We start from the raw sequence: 26,631 nt of genomic DNA on the forward strand, positions 1-26,631 counted from the left end.
TAATGAAATAAGTCATAATTTGCAGCTTGTAATATCTTGAATAATATTAACATCTAGACGTTGAAGGTAAATGTGGCATAAATTAAGTGTAATGATATATTTCTGACTAGAAATTACACATGTATACTCTACATCTTGTAATGTAAGAGGGCGGAATTTACTGTCATCATCTAGAACTGATATGAAGATTTATTCAGCTATGCTTTTCCTAAATATTTATCATGCAGTTGGATCTGTTTATGTACAAAAAAACGAGTTTGTCTCAGCTTACAGATGAGGTTTTTAAATATGGAGCTGAAAGGCATATGCTTAATAAAAGCTTAGAATAAATTGTAGGCTCTCAACAGCAGGTTGAGTCTGCAAAACAGTCCAGGAGAAACAATGCAAATGTAAGGCTGGATATTGCAGTCAGTTAAATAGGAGACAATAATATTAATATAAACTGTACATAATACTGTGTCCAGTTCAGGTCTTTGTCGAACTCTTTTCGCAAGTGGTAAAAACTGTGCGTGGGTATTTCATCATTTGACAAACTTCAATTTGTCCGAAAAGTAGTTCTCAAACCATTTACAAGCCATTGAGTGAGAAAGTGTTGAGTTTTTCCACTGAAAATTCTTAACATTGGTGCACATTGTTGTTTAGAATAAAGGGAAACCTTTAAGAGTTCAAAAGGCATGAATGACATTGTGGTGAGAGGCCTTGAAACCTCCCTCAGAATGCTGGTATAATCCCTACAGCCAGTAAAAGCCTCTTAAGGGCTTGTACAGTATGCAGTAAACTCAATATGTCAAATGGAGGCTGCAGTATTGTTAAAAGTATATGACGCTGTGGTTGTATTTGAGTAAATGCTGCATGTCTGCTTTTTCTCAAGAGGGCATGCGGACAGGCCGAAGGATAAAACCTCATTTGTTTGCTGTTTTGTTGGCTGCCACGCTTTGTTAACGTGCGTGAGTTGACATTTGTCTGCGTTTTTCTGTGAATGCAACAGCGACTAAGTGTGCGTACATGTCACTCTTTTAGTCGTGTTTGAGTGTGTGGGTGTGTAAATGTGTTTACGGCTTCCCCCTGCCTGCACACCTCCCTAATCACAGCAGAGAGCAGAGGGTCCTCCTCATTCCGTATTCTCCTCACACCGTGGCGGTGGCTTTGAGTCACGTTCACACTGAGAGGTGAGCATAAGCCCAAGCTGCCAAGCATTGAGAAAACAAGAGCCGAACCCAAAAACAACAAGGAGGAAATAATTTCTAACGCTTTGTTTTTCATATTTGCTCTGCTCTCCTGAGGCACTGAACTCTAAAGAACAGTTGGGGTAACATCCTCAAAGCTTGGCATTTCCAGGGAGGATTAAATACCTGGAATTTGAAGTCAGTGGAAAATGAAAAACTGTCTCGCCTGCATCAAAGAGCAACCTTGTCATTATTAGCTTTAGAGAAAGGAGAAATATGCAGTTTGACAGAAGTGAATATCATCTTTTCCTTTTTTCTTTCAAGGTGTCCTCTTTTTCTTTTGTCAAGGTTCTTACATTGTAGCCTTGAAGTACATAAATGGTACTGTTTTAATTGGGATTTTGTACTGCTCAGTGTGCCATTAGCACAGCAAGAGTTAGCCTCCTGTGATTAACATTGTCACAGTGCTCTAAAACACTGTATTAAAAATAGCCCCAAAACAGCTGTCCTTTTATGGAAACCTTTTAGCAAAGGTGAGACAGAGACTGCCCGAGCAATGTGATCTTTCATCTCACAATCACAAAATGAACCATCACTCACTGTCAAAATAAAAGCACTGCACCGAACATGACAGTTATGATAATTAATGAGCCCAGAATGTGAAAAAGCTTTACTTAAATCCTTTTTGTCATCTTGCATCTTGTATTAACCAGAGTCGAGTGAAGTTATGTTTCACGTTTTCAGCATCAATCTTCTGTATGTGAGCTCTAACATGCTGCTCAGGTTTTCTCCTCTGAGTCGTGCAGTACCAGAGTGAAAGTGAAGTAGCCACAGTAGCTGCTGTGAATATCAAAATCTCTGCAGAAGAAGACTTTTATTTGACTAAATTGAGAGCCAAGCCTCTTGAAATATCATGAGATGAGTACAATGCCACTTAAAATACTGGCTCCACGCATGAAGAGTGCTAGAAATACATTTCTCCAGCAAGCAAGGATTACCCGAGTGGAGATGTACCGTTCCTGACTGCAGACTTTTGCAGTTGGAAGGAAGTGCTGCAGTCGGTGTGTGTTGGATGGTTGAATACATCTGCCTTCACCTCCGACAACCCCATTTCCTGCTTTGACTCAATTCCACATTTCTTCACTAAATGTGTGTCACTTATCCGTAACCAAACTTTAACCATTTAAAATTGTAGAGTTCCTCATTGCTCAATAACTTATTTTTTTGGCTACTTCACCTGGACATATGACACTCATTGGGCACAAGGCTGCATATTCTTCATCTGGTGAAGGCAGAAGTTAGATCAGAGCTTCAGAGTATGTTTGAGCACATCTTGTGACTTTTCAGCATAGACTGTATAATACATGGACGTAGTCTCTGTTTCTAAAGCAGAGTTTTGAAACCTGTGTTTGGCAGATGCCATATTGGAAATGCTTAACTCAACCTAAAGGCTGATTTATACTCCTGCGTCACCCCTACACGTAGACATGAGCACCACATAGTTGTGCGTCGATGTGTCTGTGTCGTGCAGCAATTCTCCGCCGAAATGCTTGAGGGCAGTGTGGTCTCTCTGATAGCCGGTCTCCTGCTTCCGGCCCTGCTACGATCTCTGTTTACTTTTCCACAGAGGTTCAGAGTGTGCTATGTTAACCTACAGCTGATACATGTTGCTGTTTATCATACAGACATGATTAAAGGGAAGAATAGAGAGGAGCAGATGAAATACACGACCAATGTGCGGCCAATGAGCGGGAATCCTGGAAGTGCTGTAAATGCGGTAAATACAATGCCACCGAGCGGACCAATCACCAATCACAAGGCTTGCGGTCCGTGTCAATTCTACGGGTAGTTACATTTTGGAGGAGGTGCACGTCAGCTACATGCAGATACGGGAGCTACGCAGGTACAGGAGATACACAGACCCCTGGTGTAGGCTACGCCGTCGATTCAATGCAGAAGTATAAATCAGCCTTAACTTCTGTAAAGCTAGTGTGAGGTAAAGAGGCGGAGTTGAGGCAGGCTTTGAGCCTCGTTGATAACAGCTACAGTGTTTCCGTCTGTAAGTCAAGTAAGCTCTGCCTCCAATTATCCAGAACTCATAATTTTAATATCTTCTAAACAGCTGAGTTATGAAAAAATTCACCCCCTGTACAATGTGAGCTGTTAGACAAATCAGCTAATCAGACTATCATCATTTTTTTAACCAGGCTGTAAACATGTTTATTTCTGCTGTAAAGGTTGTCTTTTTTGAATGTGTGTAAGTGGACACTAAAGGAACTGCAGTTTTTAGCACTTCTGCATCGGCTGCAAATCTCAAGGCCACAGGTGTCCACTTGTTTTTCAGCTGATAAGAATGAAAATGAGAAGTAAAATTCCAGCAGCCTCAAAAAGGGGTCTCAGACACACTGCCAATCAGACCCCATGGATGTTAATGTCGATGGATGTCTGGATGGACAAATGGATGGATGGAGGAAATGTTAGAAGGATGGATGGATGGATGCTTTAAGTATATTTGTTAAACCAACATACATTTATCCATTGTAGTTATTAGTATTTAATGTACTGACATTGCTTTTGTGTGTGTGTGTGTGTGTGTGTGTGTGTGTGTGTGTTGGTAAACTTAATTGATATAAAAGTGCTGTTGATCACATATGACCCTTGTATTACTCCCACTCTTGTTAATACAAGTGTTAACGTGTCACACAATAGACAGGTGGTCTATTGGTGTCTACACAGATAGATAAGCTACTTGTAAGTGATGGATTACTGCAGGAGAGCAATGCTTTTCTTTCTGCCCAGATACTTTTATAACAACAACACACAAAGAGAAACATGAGCATCGGTGAGATTGGACGTTACAAGATGTGTGTACGTGTTCTGGTCACCTTGCTGGAAATGAAGACAAGCAACCTGCACTGAGAAACTATTCCCCTCGTCCAGACACAGAGAGAGAGAGAGGGAGAAAGAGCCTTTCCAGAGACAGATCATCAGACTCTGTTTGATAGATCTCACTGTAAGACATTTGATTTTAAATGAAAATTGCACTCGTCAAGCTCAAGCGATATGTGAGGGCTTATGATTTGCTGTGTGGGTACACAGCCGCCCCTGCAATTCCATCAGTCCCCAGTAGCTGACAGGAATGGATAGGCTCTATTAACGTGGATACAGGGGGCCTAAGGCTGTGTTGTAACTAGTGCTATTAATCCATATAGTTGGTCTATCAAGGTGCTGCCCTGTATGGGATCAAAAAGAACAGCCGGGTGTCATGGAAACACCACTTGAATTTAAAATTATGGTTTCCAGAAGTGGATTTTAAACATTTTTTTTCATAGCAATGCAGCAGTTCCCTTTTTTGTTTCTCATTTAGAATAACAATATTTCAGGTAGTTGTCAGTTTTGTAGCACTCTTTTTCTATTTTGCAAAAGGTGTATTCTGAATTTGTGTCTTGCTTTCCTGTCCTGCCTGAAGGTTGAGTAATTACAGGTTTGCAGCTGTTAGACAACATAAACATTCAACAAGGAATATGCATGTTCCAATGCATTTCAATGAGTCTCTGGGGGAGAGGCCTGACACTGCGGGGCCCTTTGATCAACAGCAACACCATCAGGTTCATGTCTCCAAGATATCCAGTCTTGAAAGGGGGACACTGGGCTTATACACTGTGTACATTAGCAATTTAGATCCAACATGAAGAATATTGTTTGAGCATTTGCATCTCAAAGGGACACTTTTAATTTTTGAAGCTGGAGCCGAGGTGGGTTGAGTTTCTCTCTTTTGAGCCTCCCATGACTTTTATGTTATACTGAAAAGAATGAATACACTATTTTCTGCAATTGGAAATTAAATACAGGAACAAAAAATTAAAATAGAACCATGCATTACTGAAAGTGCTGCACCTTTTGGTATAATTTATTAAAAAGTTACACTGACATTCCTATTGATGTGAAACAAAGGGATGGTAATACAATTTTCATTTCCTTTATACTGCTGCCATTTGAATATAAATATATTGTTTTCTTCTTTGTTGAGCGTATGAATAACTGAATTAAACAACTTTATAGCCAACACAAAGACTAAGGGAAGAGGACTTTGTTATCTCAATGTCTATGCATTTGGTTTCTGTCATCTACAGTAATATGTATGTAAATCGAGAACACACTGGCTTGATCGAAAAACCACGACAAGCCCACGTTAGGATCCCAAAAGCCTAACAAATCATAATGATCTCTTCGGCATCACAGTTAATGAATGAACCCTCAAGTTTCTCTCTCAGCTGGAAATTGTCTTTTGTAAAATGTACAACTTTTATTGATTGTTCTAAATGTTAATGTCTCCAGAGCTTGGGCATCTGATATTTCACCATTAAAGCAACGATAAAGCATGTGATATAGTAATGATATTTACCAACAGCTGCTCCTCAGCAAGTCTCTGAGGTGGTTGATGGAGGAGGGGACGGCTGCCAGATTTTTATATTGATCTATAGAGGGCAACAAAAAAAAAACACAAGTAAAATGTCAAAAGATATTGTCCTTAACAATATTTCTCCACCGTTAAAGGCTACAACTAAAGACAGAAAAATGGCAACGTTGCAAGAACCAGCTGGAAAAAAAGCTGTGTTACACAAATAATATATAACAATAAAATGTATTCATCCATTCCTTTTCATCACCCTCCTCTGGAAATTGCTAAATGAATGCATTCCTGGAAAACTGCTCTGCCATTCAGCGAGGAAATGTCAGAAAAGCGGAGATTACTGGTAAATATCCGTATTATTTATGAACAATTCATTATTAAGTTACTTCATTCTGTAAGAAATTGAGAATTGGGTCATATTCAAATGATCTGAGGTCTCTGGGGCCAAAACAAACCTTTGATTTGAGTAAAAAAAAAAAAATTCTGGGTTTTCCATCACTGCTTAAGACATGAAAAGCTTGATAACTTTGTAGCATGAAGTAGCGCTTCTCAGAGGAAGGAGCCGGTGAGGAATGGTGGCTGTTGTGCAATGTAGTAGAAGCTGTTCCCATAATTGCTTCGTTAAAAACCAGTTGCTTTGTGTGTCCTAGAGTAATTAAGCAGTTGGAATTTTACATTACACTAGTGAAAATTAACAAAGAGCACATCTGGGTGTCCCATAGGTTTAGTCATTAAAAAGCCCATTATTTTTCAAATTACTTTTTCAATCTTTCAGCCCCCCTAATCCGGAGGTATTTCCCAATAGACAAGTTCCCGTTCTTGTTTTGAATGACTCCTTTAGGAAAGTTAAACATTTAGCGGATGGTGTGGCCTGCGATGGCTGTTCTCTGCTTCTGAACTCTATTTCCAAAGCAAACCTGTTTGGGGAGCAGGAGTACACCACGAAGATGCTAGAGGCAAATCTTTTCAAACCATATAACCCAGCCTTTTACCACATCAGCCTCAGGGAAAAAAAAAAGAGGATTCAGATGGTATTTTGTCAGTCTGATTTGTTTGTCTTTTCTCCAGCCAGCCTTATTGACCAGAGTCTGTTGTAAAAAGCTTTGCAATTATTGAAAAGCAATACTATGAACTGAATGTGTTTCATTATTCTTAAGCGTAATTGAAACGGTCTCGTGGGGACAGCTGACATAAGAAACTATCTTCTAATCATTAAAAGATGTGATATTTTGATTGGATCCATAGAGAATTCTGTCCATACCCAAAGGAATATTTACTTTATTTAAAATATACAGTAATGTAGGCTGGACCAATAAAGAGGCCTGATAAAGAAAATTGACGGGATTGGCGAGGGTGTTTTGAATTCCAAATAAACACCTTAATCAGTGTAAAAATGCATTATGGAATAAATTTACTCGAGCTGTGGCTCAATACTGTCCTAATTCACAGAGCAGCTGTAGGTGCCGATTAGTTAAGGCATAGTTTGGATGTCTTCTTTTTGCACTATATTTGGGGGCTGTTAAATTGAGGATGGGTAAAAAAAAAGGTAGGTAAATCCACCCATGAAGCAAGGGCTTAAATTCCAATGTAAAAATAACAAGAAAACAAACAAATGAAAGAAACACACTCAATATTGACTTTGATGAAAATTGGCCTGCTGTTAAGTCATGTTCCTTGGTTACTAATGCACTCCAGTCAGACAACTCAACAAATTGAAATGTTTATTGAAACAGCAGAAAAATAAGTTGGTGTTTGGCGTACAGGCTCTGACCTCATCTTTCTCAACAGATTATTATTTCATGCAGAAGTTTCAGGCATGACTACAGATATGTTAACCCCCTGATCAGGGCCTGAAGGTAGGATGCTGTTTAAATAGATGCACAATTTGGAGGGAGTTTGGTTCATCAGGTGATTGTGGAGAATGACACATGTCAAGTGTGCAACAGTGCAGCTTTAGTTGATAGCCTGAACTAGCTTGAAAGAGTCACTCCACTTATTTTAATCCATGCCAAGATCTTTTCTTAAACCTATCCAGGCGGTATTGGCACCTTAGGTATCCAAACCTTACCAAACTACAGCCATTTCCAAGAAGCACTCGTGTTTTTCAAAAAGTGTGCAGGAAAGCTTTATTTTTAAGTTTTTGTACATCTAGAACTGCTTCTTCATAACTGGCACATTCTCATTTACAATTGCATTTTTAGTCTGCTACCTTTAAATCTTCTAACCTACATGAGACAGAAGAGGACAGGAACTTCTAATCTTCGGTCCCAGGACCTTTTCTGACTGTCTGTTCCTAAAGTCAGAACTGAGATGGGAAATAAGGCGTGTAAGTTTGTGGCTCCTTTTACTTGGAATGAATTCAAAAAAAGAGACCTGAAATTAAATGAACTGGTGTCATTGAATGCGTTATAGAGGTGTCTGAATGACTCAGTCAGTCATGAGTCAGACATGTCTGGCTGTGGTTGTTCTGCTTAAACTACTTTTTTTTATAATTGTGAATGACTTCTGTGTTTAATGTATTATAAATAACCAGCTCTTGTATTGTTTTTATATGTATGCTGCTCTTTTTCGTGAGCTTTGTGAAATGTGTTGCTTCCTGCCTTGGCCAGACTTTTGAAAAATAGATTGTTAATCCCAACAAGTTTTCTAGATAAATACAGGTTAAATAAAATAAAAACAAAATAAAAAAAGATGTCAGAGGATAAGATGTAGAGCCACAAGTCAGAGGACAGGAGACCGATGATTCTAAGCAGTATGTGTAAATCATAGACTGTATAAAATATGGACGTAGCATCCGTGACGTCACCCATCTGTTCCTGAACGCTGTTTAGAAGCCAAGCGATGGAGGCAGCCATATTGGAAATGCAGAACTCAACCAGGCAGAGTGTGACGTAAAGGGGCGGAGTTTGAGCCTCTGAGCCAGCAGCTATGTGTTCCCGACCGGGAGTCACGTCAGTCATGTCCTTATTTGGGCAAATACTCGGAATCTTAATATCTTCTGAACCGTCGCGTTAGTAAAAAAATTCACCCCCCGTACAGTGTGTGCTGGTAGAGAAATAAGCTTCGTAGGGCCAAGCCGTTCTTTGAACCAGGCTGTAAACATGTTTATTAATGCTGCAAAGATCGTCTTTTTCCCATTCATGTCTATGTGGTTTCCCGTGTTTCTGCAGCCAGCCTTAAGCGGACTCTCGATGAATTGCAGTTTATAACACTTCCGCATGGGCTTCATTGTTTGAGACCGCAGGTTGCCGCTTGGTGTAAATGTATTTCTGTGTTTTTCATTGAAACCCAAGTCATATAAAAGAAGAACAAAAAAGGAGAAAAACAAACAAATAATAAACAGTATAAATAGAAGTAAATAACAGGGCAGGACATGCTTCTGGGCTGAGTATATTAGTTTTACATCAAATCACTCTGAGCACACCGGCGTGGTTTATTTTCCCTTTAGCTGAAATTATTTCAAACCTGATGAATGCTGTGAGCATTTCTCTCAAAGCTTTCACAAATTCTAGAGTTCACAGCAGCAGCATCCATGAAAAAAGCTTCAAACTGAAAAATAAATAAATAACTGAACTCCATGGCTGGCATATAAACAATGTTTTTCTCTTCAGGGGCCACTGCTGTTCCAACATCACAGAGAGGCTTTGGTTGAGACAAATACATATACATGACCTGCTGTATATATTTGAAGTGAGTTTGCAGCACCACTGTGTTACTGGAGCAGATCAGCTGCTATTAAAGTGTAATGTCATGTACAAGGATGTATGTCAAAATAAAGGTCTGATCATAATTCATCTTACAGCATTTATTGAAGGTATAAATAATATGAAGATATAAAATCTATTAATTTTAATACCATTTGTATTTCATCTCTATAATGTGGTATTTATGTCAAATATAGCAAGAATATTCATTTAAATATGTATAGCCGGAATAAATAAAACAAGCTTTAAATGCAAAATGGAGTAAGTGAAAGAGAGAAACCCTTTCATTACGGGCCATACCACCTACTTTTGAGTGAGGGTCTCCCAGTACAGAGAGCATGGCATAATGTTCTCGCACCTCCTCAAAAATTCTCAAAGAGTACAAAATATAGTGGATGAATTATTTACCGACGTCAGAATATTTCTGGAGGTTTGCAACAGTGGTGGAGGGTAGCCAAGTCTTTCATCCATGTGAGACTCTTGACAGTGGTTGCTGCTGTAAAAAGGCAGAGCCTGAGATAAGAGAACGCTTTGACCAGCCTCTGCCTCCCCATGATAAATCTTTATCATTTTAGGTGATGGCCTGACCTCTAAGACGGCTGCTGGCCGAGGGGGTCCTCATTAATACAGCTTGAAATCCTCTTGGCTCATTCCGTCTATTTTCTTGATGCCTGTGACCTTTCCAGGATTGCCGCTATCAAACGAAACCCTTTTTGAAGCTGAAGAATTGGAGAGGAGTTTGAAGAGCAGATTGCATGATTCTGTTTGGTCAGAAGAGAATGGGGGGGAAAAAGCAACGCATAAAAAAAGGAAAGCAAAAGGTATACTTGTGTATTCTTCGGAGCCTGTAACTGATGTGTTTGGGTGAATGTCTGGCAACACAATGAGCTTAAATTCATTACATGTTTTTGACTGATCTTTGCAGTCAGTGTGAAATGATACATGCTAAATTGAAAGCTGTCTCAGACCAGAGTGCAGACCAAGCAGTGCCTGGCTCTATCAGTCAGTGGTCCTCTATACAACAGCTTTTTCCGAATAATAACAGAACAAGTGGGTAAAGGAAGCACATTTAAACCATGCATTGGAGGAACAACAACAACAAAAACAACAATGTTACCTGATGTTGTCTTAATTTATAGTGAACTACCCTGACATTCCAACATGCATGCTTGCTCAGTAATGAAAATTTGTAATGCGTGGTGTTATGTATTGCACTCCAGCTCCACATGAGCAAAATTAATGTACAAAAATAATTAAGTATAACTTGCCCTTAGGATAATAAATGGAATTGGAATGGGGTAAAGGGCAAAATAGGCTTATTTAAAAGTGCCACAGAAGAAGAAATTAAGAAAGCATTACAATAATAGTGCATTCTGGAGTTTTTCAGGCGCTCCATTTATATGTGAACCATTACAAGGTGGATATTTTTTGTCATCTTTGCAACAAGATGGTAAAAAATAGAGCACAAGTTAACCTGTTACACATGAGAACGTAACATGCTTCTTGTTGCTGTTTGAAATAAGGAATAACACCCTTTGAGGTGATTATCATCAGGTTTTATGGATGGTATGGAGGCCAAAACCATCCAGAGTTTCTGATGACTATCTAAAAACCTGATAAGATGTAATATAAAGGACATTGAGCATGGCCACTTGCTTAGGGAAGACATACAGTACAACTTGACCATTACATTTTGTTTTCATCATAGACAGTGTAAATCATGGACGTATGGATGTAGTATCACCCACTGGCTTTGGAAGACATGCAGCAAATAAGAGTTGAACCAGCCACTGCTGCGACAAGGACTGTACTCTCTGTATACGGAGCGTGCGTTTAGACCGCTAGGCAAATGGCACCCCTCACCCACTGGTTTCTGAAGAGGCATTTTGAAGCCCAACAATGGGAGTCGCCATATTGGAAAATAAACTTTGGCTTACTTCAACATCCCAGGAAACAGGCCAAGATGTTGAGCTGAAGCCATTGCCTGCGGCTTGTCAAACAGGTACAATGTGCCAACCTGTCAGTCAAATCAACCAACACGCTCATTATGGCTAAGTATGCACAAAACAAAGCCTTTATATTAAGGCTGCGCTCAAAATGTTGGCATGGCAATATATAGAATTACAAGGAGAGGCAATACATCGTCATGTACTTGCCAATACATGCAGCACTACAAAATTTACATAATCATCATAGTAGCAAATTCTGTCATGGCAGTTTAGTAAAACATACTGCCCATAGTGACCTAAAGATCTGACTGATACCATGAAGCTCCAATGCAACGTAAATATGTACTCAAAAAGAAGAAAATCAGAGTTACAACTTCATGATAATTTTTTTTCCCGTTGCTAAGCGCCGCTTGAGTTGCTGCTTGTTTCAGCGGCTCTCTCTTCGTTGTTCTTTTTTCAACTTTTTTTCATATCTGTTTAGTTATCATTGTATTTGGAGCCTGTCATGTCTTTTAATGACTCATTTGTTGGCCATGGACACCAAACTGGCTACGTTTGCTGTGGTGTTTTTAATATTTTTGTTCCTGTGTGTGTCCGGAGATCCTACGTGTAACCATGGTTGCATTGTTTACATACGAGATCAGCTGTTAGCAGCCCGTAGCATATCAATGCTAAACGATGCTAGGCCCGATGTTTCCTGTGAGCTTAGGAGAAGGAGGCAAGGACCACGTGCTGGTCCTGAGGTGCAAGCTAAAAAAAAGACGACATCAACCTGTCCTTCCACCCACTGTTATGAGGAAGGTAAGATCTATCTACGATAAGGTGGACGAGCTAACCCAGCACTAGAGAGAATACTGGCAGAGTAGCATCATGCTAACAGAGCTAACACCGGACACGAACGCCACATTTGAAAGATTTCACCTGCTGTGGGCGGACAGGATACAGGAGAGTAAGACTGAACTAACTGGGGAAGCTCAGCCCTGGACCCTGTGGAGGTGGTGGCTGACAGGACAATTATGGCCAAGCTGTCGTCTCTGATGGACTTTTCTTTTCTATATATATTCTTGTTGAAATTCTTGTACTGTACACCTTCTTCTTTTCTGCTGTAACTCCATGAATTTCCCCATTGTGGGACGAATAAAGGAGTATCTTATGTTATCTCATAAAGGACACATGGTTCCCTGGTGCAACTCATGCTGTTCTTCTAAGTGGGAAGCCAATGCTACACTGGTAAGATTCAGGCGCATTAGGTTGTAAAGTAATGACATTTGGAGTATACCTAACAGAAAGACTGGCACAATATCATCCAAGTCATCGTCTCCAAATCAACATAAAGTTTTCACAAACTGGTGGACGTGGCCTGAAGTAAGTTAAGGGAGGCAGTGAACTTCTAGCTTGTGTAACACGATTACAACTTGTGCCATATATAGCAAAACATCTCCCTCTTTACTTCGTTTTCTCCTTTTTTTTCTCTCTTTCTTCAATACCTCAACCATCAACTTTGTTATACTCTCTAGACAGTTCTAAGAATTGCCGAAGTACCTTGTTGTTGTAATTGACAGCCTTTCAGAATCAAGCATTAACCCATAGACCAAGGTACAATTACTGCCATTCAAAGATACAGCACGTAATGCTTGTTGCGTGTGTTTTCTTTATTTCCTGTTCCATTTGAAATGGTACCCACTGTGTAGCATAAACATTTACATGTGAAGACACGCATACATAAATGAGTATCTATAGATTGGAAACAACCGTACGCAGCTGTTGGAGAGAACATTCATGAATACTCTTTTCTACTATTCAATGTAAGTTCTTTTATTAATGCCTTGAGGATATGGAGATTTTGTGTCACAATTAAGCCACTGACTCTGATTATAGTAAGATTAATGATATGGTAATTGAGGCTCATTCGTGAAACACATTAACTCAGTCAAAATAATTCATGTTGAATAAAAATCCTCAAGTCCTAATGATGGAACGACCGTTGTCCAGGGTCACAGAACAAATGTCTGCTACAGCCCTACAGATCATTTAGTATTGTTGCATATATCTATGAATAGTAAGATGAGCTGGTGTCTCAGTGGTGCAATATATTCTGGATATCGAATAATAAGGAACACTGAAAGCTAATTTAATTGCAGTGGAATTTTGGAAACTACGATTTCTTTACTTGAAAAGTTCAATGGAACATTAATTGTTTTTTTAAAAGAAGCTTATTAACCTATTTAAATCCCTCACATGCAATAGTCTGTCCTCTGTATATTCAATAATATTGGAAAACAGACTTTAAGCTTTTAGCAGAGCCTTTAAACCTGCCATGCTCTGCTTTAATTCATGCACATATTATTAGCTGGTGTAATAGGGGAAGAGCCAAGACAAATTGATCTAAAAAGACACAAACTAGTGGAGACTCCCCCTAAGACATTTGTTTAGTAGTAGTGTTTATCCCATCACACGGCACCTGTAATTTCCCCCATATGGTGCATAACTGATATGGATTAAACAATTAAGACTATTTTCTCTGCATGACTTCTGGCTGCGCTCCCTGCCTGGAAGAACTGCGTTTCAAATTAAATGGCCCCAAAAGATGAGCCGGCTGCACTTCCCCTCAACAATTAAACATGGCAGGTCTTATTATCAGTAATTCGAGAGAAAAAAAAAGGCAGATGTGCAGACTTCAACTTCAAAGTCAAACCTCTGTAGTTTACTGGGGAGGTAACTTTTTTTTGTTTTTGTATCATGTCATTCTTTCTTTTTCAACCTTCTAAAATCAGAACACGCATAATCCATCATGATTAAGGACTATAGCTTTTGTGGAATCATTTCATGTAAAAGTTTTCATGGCAAAAATATAAACAGCCTAAAAAGTAGTCTTAAAAAGGCATTGAGATGAGTTTTTATGTTATGAATATTGTAGAGAACACTGAACAAAATCTGCAGTGTTTTTGCATTTCTCATGAGCACCATCACCCACTGTTGTACCGATATGGCTCTCGCCAAAACGTGCAGTTGTTGTGGAAGTAGATGATTGGAATACAGGGCTTCTTTTCAATACTACTCTTCTTTGGTTCAAGACAACTTTTAACAGGCTGCAGTGTGATGGTGTAATTCAGGGGTTCCCAAACCTTTCAGCCCGTCACCCCCAAAACATAGGTGCCACTGTCAAAGACTCGCGACCCCATATTCACTTGAAGTGATATAATGTGGCTTCATTTAGCTGGTCTGCAGAAAATTTGCCTACCTATATGAGCATTTGGCTGTTTCCTATGCTGTTATGAATTAATATACTGCTACTGATGCTTTGAAAAAGAAAAAGAAAAGCAGAAAACTCATTACATTTTCTATTTTAAAGGTTTTATTTCAAATTTAGCTAATTTGGCTACTATATTTGTGGATATTTTTTTAACTATAATGGGTAAAATATACTATTTTTAAATAACTTTAAAAAAAAAATTCTGGAAGATATTTCACAACCCACCATTTGTGTCTTGCGAGTCCCCAGGGGGTCCCGACCCACTCTTTGGGGACCCCTGGTATAATGTATTAATTTGCAGCTACATAAACAAAATAACGAACAGTAATGCAACAACAACAGAACGTTGCTGTAGGTCAAGAAGAGGCATCGGTTTAAGAGTGACATTATTTTGGAATCAGTTAAAAACTTCTCACAGAGCTGTGAATTGCACAAAAACATGACGTACGTGACAAATGTAAAAAAAAAAAAAAATCTGATTAAAAACAACTTTATCAATATTATTTAATTTTCATTTCAATGCAACATCAAATAGGGCACTAGTTCCAAATTGAGCATATTCATTCATAAAATATATTATTTGCTAAACTGCTTAGACCAGACGGCCTCCGTCTGTTGAGGTCAATTGTTCAGCGAGCGATCACGTACATTTGTATGCTTATAAAACACAGCCAGGAGGATAACAATGGACAGGTGGTTGAAATGAGACAAATCAGTTAGGTAAAATGAGGTGGATACTTTACTACTAACAGCTCCATGAAGCCAGCTCTTCTTGAAACGGCAACTCAAGACTAAACATCCATGCCACATTGGTAAGCCACGAGTGTTTTTCAAAAGGACACTTTCTGAATTTAAGTCATCCCAGGAAACAATGTGAAAAGCCCCAACAACATCAACCAAAGCAATGGAAGCTTCATACCAGGGGAGTAGCTCCCTCGAGTGGTGGTGAAGCTTTCAGCGGAGTGTCTCCCCCTGGTGGCTGGCTGCAGTATAGGTCAAAAAATCTGCCATTCAAATGAATGGGGGAGCAGTCAAACTTAAAAAAATAAATACACGTCGTACGAACGTTTCTCATATACGTATGCTGTGGTGATATCTCAAATCACACACCTTGTAATCACATGTATGTGAGAGAGATAGTTTACTTTAAAGTGGGGTTGTATGAGGTACCTATCAAATGTTAGTGTATTACCCACGAGGAATTCCGCTTGGCTCAGCCCCTCTGAGAAACCACCTGAAGAGCTGCATGGAAGTTAGGCTATCAATGTTGCAGACAGGGTCAATGCTACCACTGAGAAACCACCTGAAGAACCGCATGGAAGCTAGGCTATCAGTGTTGCAGACGGGGTCAATGCTACCACATAAACAAGCTAACTTCAAGAAACTCTGACTAAAACACAAATGTTTGTTCAAGTGGATGCTCTGCAGCCAGTCAGGTCTATGTTGATGACTGTGATCCCCTGAGGATAATACACCTACTATTGACAAAAACCCCCACAAAAATGGCTTTAACATTTCCTTTTTTTAACGTATCACTGCAAAAGGGTTACAAAAAAAAGCAGAAAAAAAGGCTTTTGATTGAAGAAGAGCTCAACCTAATTAAGCTTTCTAAAGACAGTGAGGACAGGTGTACTAGTTCTATGGTGACTTAAAGATTTGTGACAATACCCCGCAGCAAAGACTTGTACTGCACAAAGGACACCCAAGTGTGTTAGGGTTAATTAGATGACCCAATCTATCTCAATTAAAGATTTTAAAGGCACACATCTCCCTGCACGCGCGTATGTGTGTGTAACCGTATGTGCGTGTGTGCAAATTGAAATCAGCTACAGATGGCTCTTCCTGTGGGGTTGCTCCAAATAATTGCTGGCAGATACCACCAGTGGGGGGTTGTGGGTAAATTTGTTCGTAGAGCGATAAAATACTTTTAAGTATTTGGGTCAAATTTGGTGTTGACTAGCAGCATGTGTGCATGATGGTGCTGGTAATACAAAAGCTTAGTCTTCCGCAAACACCTTGTTTAAAAATGTGCTGCTACAAGTAAAACTTAATGAGGTGATTTTTCAAGAAGAACTTCAGGGGGATAAAGTCCACAGGTAAGTGGGACTGGGGGGTACATAAGTAACTGTTTATTTTTCACCAGTCATCACACAGGGCTGTTACTTGGGTTGAGGGATTGAGGGAGAGGAAATAACTAAATGAATGGTTCAGCTAATCATTGGAATGTTTTGGTGAATGCAGGATATATTTTTTGTCAAGCATTAAACTCAGTGATCCCCCCCCCCTGTTTATTTGACATAGTGTTATTGGTTGAAAGGATTTTAATCAATGGACCTGTTGCGTAAAACTAATGTGCTGGTGCATCGCGTGACATAAAAAACATGTCAAACAAACATTTTGTAGGCAAACTCTTCAAATTAAATAACCACGTTTCCATGCATTCCAGATGAAGTCTTGTGGATTGATGTTTTAATGCAACATCTTTTGTGATGCTAGCAATGCACATTATTATATTTATTATTAAATTAGTTACTTATATACTTTTTTTTGCTTCTTTTTGAAACTTGAAAATATGTTTTATCTCCTTAAACTGAAAAGACAAGCCTAAGGCCCTTTGTTTCTCATTATAAGTTACACATTGGCGTTCACAAAGCATACAGTTGTTGTTTTTTTCTTTTTTTCTGACATTTTAGCCATTATGAGATAGGACAGCTGAAGAAATAATAAATGATAATAATAATAATAATACATTTTATTTATATAGCGCTTTTCACAGAACTCAAAGACACTTCACAAATAGCACACAAAATAGAAACACAGTGGATATAAAAACATTAACAGTTAAAAGCAGTTCTGAAGAGGTGTGTTTTGAGGTGGGATTTTAATGTTTGTTGGTCGGTGGAGTTGCGTATGTGTTTGGGGAGGGAGTTCCAGAGAGCGGGGGCAGCAATGGAGTAAGCCCTGTCACCCCAGGTTCGGTGCTTGGTATTACAGGGTGTGGAGAGGAGATTTTCATTGGAGGAGCGGAGAGCAAGGGACGGGTTGTGAGGGTGAAGCAGGTCAGTGAGATAGGAGGGGGCCAGGTGATGGAGGGCTTTGTAAGTCAGGAGGAGGGGTTTGAAGTGAATGCGTTGGGGGACAGGAAGCCAGTGGAGGTTTTGGAGGACAGGGGTGATGTGATCACGGGAACGGGAGTGAGTGAGTAGACGGGCAGCTGAGTTCTGGATGTAGTGGAGTTTATTGAGGACTTCGGAAGAGGAGCCGAAGAGGGTGTTGTTACAGTAGTCAATTCTGGAGGTGATGAAAGCATGGATCAGGGTTTCAGCTGCAGGAAAGAAGTGCAGTGGGCGGAGTCGGGCAATGTTTTTTATGTGAAAGAAGGCAGTTGTGGTGATGTTAGTGACATGTTTTTCAAAGGGGAGGTTGGTGTCAAAAATTATACCAAGGTTTTGAATATGGCTTGATGGAGTCAGAGTGGTGTTATCAAATGTGAGGGAGAAGTTTTGGGTGGTTGTGGTGAGGGATTTGGGGCCGATGAAGATGATATCTGATTTGTCGCAGTTTAGTTGAAGAAAGTTTTTTTGCATCCAGGTTTTAATTTTGGTAAGTCAGTGAGTGGGGTGAGGGTTGCGGAGGTGATGTGGAGAAAGACAGGAAACATGGGGAACAGAGAGTGGGAAAGAGCAAGAAGCAGAGGGTCATGGCTCGTAGTCAAACCAGTCACTGCTTGAATGCACACGTTCTGATTGCGAGGTTAACTGGCACCCAAAAAAACAACACTCCCATTAAAAAGCAATTAAAAATATGAATTGTTTTAAAAAAATCTGCTGGACTATGTAGTCAAATAGTTTTATTAAAACAGGTGAAAATACTGTCTTTGTTCGGAAATACTTTGAGAAAAGGAGTGGGAGCAAATAGGTATTTGCAGCACAAACACAGTCTATCTTGTTTGGACTAAAAATGAAAAACCTGCTTTGGACACCAGTGAAGGTCTATGGCACAGGAGTCTTTGGTCCTGTATATCAACCATCCTTTAAAAGCTTAATTTAGCTGACTTCATGCTCCATTTACCTGTTTAAATTTTAACTCTCAATAAAGATTGTATTAAAGTTATGAATATATTTCCTTTTTTTGATGAATGAAATCATCTTAGTAATTCACAAGATATTTGTAATTTGATTTACTTTCTTTCAGCTTTTAGTTAATTTCATTTGCTCAAAGATGCTTTTTACAAGAACTCAACGGGAAATGATCAAAATCCATTGAAATGATTTTAGTAAAGACTGATGTAGTCAATGAAATGAGCATTTTCTCTTTGGGGAAAATTTGCAGCTGTTGGAACATCTGCTAGCGATGTCTTTGTTGTATTTTAGAGTGTGTTCTATGCTTTTCATCAAAGAGGTTCATAAAATTGGGATTGATTGTGTGAATTCAACTATCGTCTCTGCTTAATTATCATCATTATCACAGTTAGAAGACAAAGAGCTATGCTTTTCTTTGTAATGCATAATCAACCGAAGCAAGACACCATCCATGAGAAATATATGTGAGAAATGAGACTCATGTTGGAGATAAAGACATTTGACTCAATTTGGGCCAGCTGTGCAGTTTATGCTTATTCAAACCCACTTAAAAGATAAAAGCACAGTTCAAGGGAGACAAAAAAATTACAAATCTAAAACAGTGTAGCACCTCCAGAGTATGTTCTTGTGATATGGCTAACTGAAAAAAAATATTTTGGTGACTGAAACTACCTCTAAAAATATCTATATCTTCATGTAGGTGTTCAAGCTTCAAACACGTTCCATGTGATTTGTGCTTTACATTACATTATCAATTTTAAAGAGACCATGCTAAAAAAAATATCAGAATGAATCTTGCCAGAATGTGTATTTTGGGCAGAATATAGCTTTTTTTGTGGCGAGAGAGGCTTTAATTAAATATTTTTGCAACTTTACATGCCATGGCTATATCTCTGGCACTAAATAAATGGGAGAAGTATTGATAAGAGTATTGATAATTATTAGTATCAATATGCAGAATTGGTACCGCTACCAGTATTGATACAATCTTAATAACACCCATTCCTACCCATCATAAGTACTCTTATACCAGCACTGGGAACAACTTTTTATTAAACTTTGCAATCTGAAAATATTCGTATACTTTCAGAAAACACACATTCTATATTACTCTTTTTTTTCTTCAGGCCATCATGACCAAGGTTGCAGCTCGCTTGGCTGGAGGTGAAGCTTCCACCAAACTCTTCTGCCTGGTGGCTGGCTGCAGTATGGGTCAAAAACTTTGTCTCCCCATTCATTTGAATGGGCTGCAGCCTTTGTTCAAGGCCTCTTTTTTTCTGAAAAGTTTATTCTTCGTTAGTTATTAGAGTTTAAAAAACAGGATTTTACTCCCGGGTTTGCTTTGATTGACAGCTGCTGTAGAGGGAAACTCCATGGGATCTCGTGACACTACGCTGTAGTGCGGAGATCGTTACCTTGGTAACACAGAAATTATCTACCGCGCAGACTCTGGCTGCACAATGGAACAGGGTTTTTGGCTTCAAAACCGTACAACAGGAAAAGGCGGAGCAATGCTGTCCATTTTATATACAGTCTATGATCATGACTGACAAATTGACAAATTGACAAACAATTCTGTAAGTCGTTATTGAAACACTCAGCTTTTTATGTATCCAAAGTTATACCCCAAAAACCACACAATTAATATTTCAAAACATAATGGCGTATCATCCATAAAGGCTTTGAAAAATTCCAGTATAGTATACATTAAATATCGTATGATTGAGTTGCAGTTTAAGACAACTTCCATAATTACTATTATTTTTTTTATGATTTTTGGTGGAGTTTGTTTTCTCACTTTGGAACATGCCAGTTTATGTCAATCCAGGAATATTGTATCTTTCTTTTCATGGTTTAAAAAGTGATTTGAATAAGTACAATGGTGAAATGAACAAGTATTGTGTCATCAAAAACAACAAAGAATCAGGTAGTCAACTGACAGCTTTTTTGATTGAACAACGCCCAGAATACTGTATTGATAATGTAAGACTTTGTTTTTACCTTGAATAAATCAATAAAATCACAACAGTGGATGGTGCCACTTATCTGTGAGGAAAGTGTTCCTCTCACGACTGAGGCCAGATGTCACTCACAACGAGAGTGCATGGGGAATAAAAGATGGAGAGACACAGCGATCGTCCGGAACAAAGTAGCTCAAAAGTGGATCAAATTATAAAATAACTGAGGCGGAGTTCTAACAGCAGCTTTAACAAAATGGTTATCAGTGCAGGAGAGACATAAAACAACTGTCAAGCAGAAAATAAATATGGTATCAGAGCATAACTTTTGGAGTTGGTGAGCCCAAACGAATGTCTGAAAAACAGAGAAAATCTGCCAGTGGTCCTCAAAGTGGACGCTTTTGATAGAACGTCAAGAGAGTGTGTGAGTATGTCACTGAAAAACAGATCAAAGGTATGCCCTGAGGCTTAATCTAGCAGCTGGAAGCCTCGGATCATCATAGAGGCCACCACTATAGTTGTTTTTAACTGAAGTGAATGGCTTAATACCTAATAAACTAGGGATGCTATTCATTTTGAGTTATTCATGGCAAATACTGGTACCACAAGTGCTTAATTGTGATGGAATTTACAATTTGGATGTAACACTGTCAAAGGCACAGAAAATGTAGTTGTATTTTAGCAGCAAAAGAACATAGGTTACCTTTTCCCCCTCACTTTTATGTACATATTTTAAAATTATATTGTTTCTTTATAAAAAAAACAAGATATATATATATATATATATGCACAGTTTAAAATTAATCACATACTATTTATCCTGACTGGGTGAGGAGCAGGTTATAATCAGTATTCTGTTGTATTTTTACCAACACTAGCAATAAGCTGCCATTACAGGTGTTATATGGGGGACGGTTGGTGTCTAAAGACTGTATTTATATGTTTGAGATATTTCCATCAGTCATTTAATTCACACAAGTCCAACAGTTAGCCTCGACAAGCATGGTCATAGGAAGCTAAATGTGGAAACATTTAAAGACACACATGTTGAAAAGCTACACAGACACATGTGGGAACAAACCGGCAATACACACACACATGCACGTAGATCGTCCCACCTCAGCCCACTCCCACCTCACAATGACCATCTCAATCGTCTGTGTTGACACCTATGGAATTGATTTCCCATGGCAGCACGGTCCATCTATTGTCACAAACATTGGGCTGCAGTCACATCATGTTGACACAGAACACAATCACTTCTGCTTGTCTGCATTGTTCCTGTGGCACAAGACAAAAAGGAAAAAAAAAACAAAACACAAGGACGAGAGGATGTCCGGTGGGAGGCAACGCATCATCTCAGAGATTCAATGTTAACCTCATTTTGTCATTAGTGCCAAGACGCTCTCGTCTGCACAACAGACAGGGAGGAAAGCAGTACTGTAATCAAAGGCTTTCGCTCCCACAACGGAACACACATACACAGACATAAACACACACAGAGGCTGAGAATGACGAAGAGCAGTCTCAGCTCCAGTGGGGCAGGCTCTAAAGGTTTAAGTTGTTGCATGTTGTTGAGCCTCTGACTCAACTCAAACAACAACATATGGGACATTATGTGAAAATAAACCAAAAACAAACATTACCTATGATCATTTTTTTTTTAAGAAAACTATTACACTTTTTTTGAGGGAGTTATTCTAAGAATCTATTATTAGCTTTCTAAAATAACACTTACAAGGTGGATTTTTCTAACAAATAGGCTATCAGTGAACAAATCACTGATAGCCTGTTTTATTTTTTAGGTTAACAACCTTACATTGTAGCTGTGGCTGGAACCAGTTGTAAACAGATGGACTAGTTATTTGGAAATGACACATTGTGTTTTTTGTTTTTTGTTATGAATAAATACATAAATAAATCTACATATTTCGCTTTAACACTTCTCATAAATATCTGAAGGGTGTGGCATGTTTAGTGTGGTTGTGAATGCACATTGTATCTTGTATATAGCATTGAGGCTGTGCCAAATTGAGAGAAAATAAACACTGTCAGTATGAAACATTCAGCAGAAACCTTTCCATCTTCTTTTCTCTCCAGCAGTGTGCGCCGCCGCCATGAACTTCACTAGCTCCATAATCCTTTGTCTGTCCAGCATTGATATTTGCCCACCAATTGAATTTCACAGTCTAGACTTATTCCGTGCATTATTATGAGGGAGAACATTTTCTCATAGTAACGTTACACAGCTTGCTTTCTGAAAGTTAGACCAGGAAGATTGTTTCTTCCTCCTCATGCAAATTAAGAGAAAACAGAGCAACATGTGACTGTTGTCTCTAATTTCTGTCTGAGAGTGAGCTAATATCTGTTTTCTATTCTCTGTAAGCTGTGGACAATTGATATTTTGTTACAACAAAAGATGCAGTGATTATTAATGAAGGCATGTCCTGAGAGTAATTACAGTGCTAATTTGGTTATGGTAGAGTGGTCAAGTATCTGATTTCTCCATTCAACTGATTTGTTTGACCAAACATGGGGCTAATTACCTCGACGGATGGGGAGTGAGTGTGCTAACTGTTTCAGATCATAAGGTCCCTACCACAGACTCAGACATCAGTAATCACTGCAGGGGTGGTAAAGACGTCTGGACGAGGGGGTGGATGCAAGAGTGGCGCTGACATGTAGACTGATACATGGTGTGAACAGAAGTTGGTGTGTTATGTTCTTCATGCTTTGTGGTGAATATGCAATCTCAAACAGAGATGTTTGTATGTATCCCCACTGTAGCAATAGAAGGCAAAATGAGCTGCAGCCATTTACTTGTCTGCTACTCATGCTAATTTGGATAAATGGGAAGGCAACTAACTTTGGCTGCACACAATTGTCCGGGAGTCATAAGGCTAATAAACTATTGTCTTCCAAAGCTAGACAAGACTGTAATTGCCTTTGAGTTTTAAGCTCTTTACTAGCATTAGGCCATGGATCTAGTTCACTTAGCTCGCATCCACACTTCACTTACAGCTTTTTATGCACTACATCAATATTTCATTATTGATTATGTTTTTTTAGAGTCAATTTAAGGCTTTAAGCAAGATAATGCTTTAATTCAGTTTTACAGGAGGCACAGAGAGGCACAGAGGCAGAGAGAGCTGAAAATGAACCTGAATGCTCTCTTGGATGTGATTTGTGCAGGACACAAGTCCTGGCACAAACATTTGACAGGGCAGTTAGAGTCTCTGTGAAATCAAGTGGCAACCTCAGGTCTAAAAATATGAGTCCAATGCGGAAATGCTAAAAACTGCATTTCATCGAGGATCCGCTTGAGGCTGGCTCCCAAACTGCCAGAAACCACATACACACCAATTCAAAAAAGACATTTTTTACAGCAGAAAAAAACATGTTTACAGCCTGGTCCAAAAGACGAGTGTAGTCTGGATAGCTCATTTCTCGATCAGCACACACTGCACGGGGGCAGATTTTTTTCCTAACGCAGAAATTTCGAAGACATTGAGATTACGAGTCTTCTAATGAGAGGCACAGCTGACTTGACTGACAGGCGGGAACACTGTAGCTGTTTGCTAGGAGGCTCAAAGCCCACCTCTTTACATCACAATCGCTCGACAGCAGCAATATTGACAATTAGCAGCGCTTCAGAAACAGATGGGTGACGTCACAGATACTACGTCCATATTTTATACAGTCTAGTTTTCTGTATGCTTTGCAGCATTATGCTTCATGTAAGATGTGGTAACTAGAATGTTGAGAATAAGGATGCTCGTATGGACTGAACTCCTCCTTTACTTACATTTTTCAAGACTTCTACTTCTCTCAAAGCGCTTTTACACTTCATGAGACATGTACAATTCCCTACATTCACACACTGATGGCAGAAGATGCTATGTAAAGTACCTATCAGTATTAACTAATCCCATTCGCATTATACTGATGGCTATGCTAGTAGGATAAATTTAGTGTTTGTTTCCTTGCCCAAGAACACTAGCATGAAGCTAGGATTGTACCGCCACTTGGTCCACTTCTGCCATTTATTGTGCACTGGCAGTGTCTATTTTCTATGCAAAATCAATGCAGTGCAACATTTTCAGCACTCAACTTCCTCAGTGCAGTTACGCCCTCTGCTTCTGCTGTTTTTGTTGATTGATTTGAGGTTGAATATAGTTCAACTTTTGGATCACTGTCACACATAAATGTTGCCTCAACGACCAATCAAAATCAGGAAGAAGCAGGATTTTGAATATCAACTTTGACAACAATAGCTGAGGTTAAAGCACGGAGAACAGTTTCAAACTAATAGGTCAGGGAAGTTGGAGTTCAGTGACCCAACTTCCATAACTTAGAAACAGTAAGCGCTGGTGAGAGACACTCTGAAATTGAGATCATGTGTGCTGCAAGAGCAAAAAAAATAAAGGTGCTGATGGGCACAGATCCTTAACGTTTTAAGGCTGGCACACATTACAGGATTCTTCAAACCTTCACACATTTAGAGACCACACACTTGATGATAACAAAAGACAGATCGCACAAGATCTCTCTTTTCTGATCTTATAGTGTGTGCTGTGCACTACGGAGCACACCACACACTAATCGATTCTTCAGCAGAGTATCAGGTTCTTCATGCTCAATATTCCAAATCTCGCGTAGTAAACGTGACTTCGGTGTAAACAAACATGGCGGACAAACAGGAAGAGGCAATGATGATGGTTTTTGGCCTCTTACTTTCCGAAAAAACACATAAAAACGAAAATCGATTATGGAAAAAGTCACAGAGACGGTGGGAATGTGGGCTGTATGCGTTACAGCGCGAGTTGTATTCATTACAGCGGTGAGTTTTCGCCGGCGTCATGTTTTTGTTTGTCTTTACTTCCTCTTCCATCAGTCATCTGAGTCAGCTTGCGTCTTGATTGGCTTTTGCTCCGGTACACGTGACTTTACACACTGCGTGCTCAGCGCCTCTCGGAGCATCCCACACACTACAGGATTTCTAGCCGCAAATATTAAACATGTTCATTATTTACGATCTCTCCTTCTGAGGCCTTCCGAGCGGCTCCGACCGGACAAAATCCCTCTCAACACACCCCACACCACAGGAAAATCAGACACAATGTTGTTTGCAAACATCCGACAATCGGGCCTTTGCTGGCTTTGATCATAAGGGGGAGATCGGGACAAAAATCAGCCCAATTATCCTGTAGTGTGTACCCGCCTTTACATAGCATGTACACAAGACAGCTGCCATGACAGGTGAGTTCATTTTTGCTTTTTATTCTCTGGTCCAAGACCACTATTCCCTATAATTGTGAAATAAGACAGTGACTTTCTTTCTTCTTTTTACAAGGGATAAGTTGTGCACTTTGTAAAACGATGTAAAATGAAAGTGAAACAGTCCATCAAAAGGAGAATAAAAAGGGGTGGAAATTTAAGAGACGTCTACAGTCTCCAATAAATTAAACTGACAAAAACATCACCCAGAGAGTCTTCATTGCCTGTGACAGCCCCCCGTATGGACCTCTCCTTCGCTACACCTCAATGCAACCTTCCTGAAATAAACATACACTTTCCAACAAGTGCAAGTGGGAAAAATTGATTTTTTTTATCTTCATCAAAATGCTGCTCCGAATGTGATTACTCTTTTTGATATTTTAAAAAATATGATTACCATAAAGCATGCAAAGAAAATGAAAACAAAAGGCACACGTTCATGGGTCTAAGTTTAGATAATGTATACTCCCTTTTCCTAAGTATATATTTTCGTGTCCTAATGATAAATCATAGCGTGCCAGAATGACAATAACGTGAAGACGATGTGGAGGATATGAAATTTCCCCTTAAATTAGCACAGTCACGGAGCTTTGACCTTTACTGGCTTTCATTAGCGACTAGAAATGCAATAAGAATGGAACTTGTCTTACCCCCTCCCCAGTCTCTCATAATACTGACATTAACTTTGAGATGATACTTTTTGCAATAAAGGCAAGCTAGCTAATAAGAGTCAAGATCCGAGGAAATTGTGTAAAGCAGAAGTCATGCACCCCAAAGTTGAACAATGATAACACTGACATTGTCATGTCCTCTGTTTATTTGTGTTTT

The 26,631-nt window shown here is 39.3% G+C and overlaps 1 long non-coding RNA gene across 1 annotated transcript in view; it reads right to left on the reverse strand.

The window, feature by feature from the left end:
* The window catches only part of LOC117817081, a 223,668-nt gene that overhangs the window by 111,967 nt on the left and 85,070 nt on the right, over window positions 1–26,631 (reverse strand). The window contains exon 3 of the long non-coding RNA XR_004632080.1: window positions 5,572–5,644. This is a non-coding gene — a long non-coding RNA (uncharacterized LOC117817081). The remainder of the gene's footprint in view (window positions 1–5,571; window positions 5,645–26,631) is intronic.

Source organism: Notolabrus celidotus, chromosome 8 (genome assembly GCF_009762535.1).
Source record: "Notolabrus celidotus isolate fNotCel1 chromosome 8, fNotCel1.pri, whole genome shotgun sequence".
Lineage (NCBI taxonomy): Eukaryota > Metazoa > Chordata > Actinopteri > Labriformes > Labridae > Notolabrus > Notolabrus celidotus.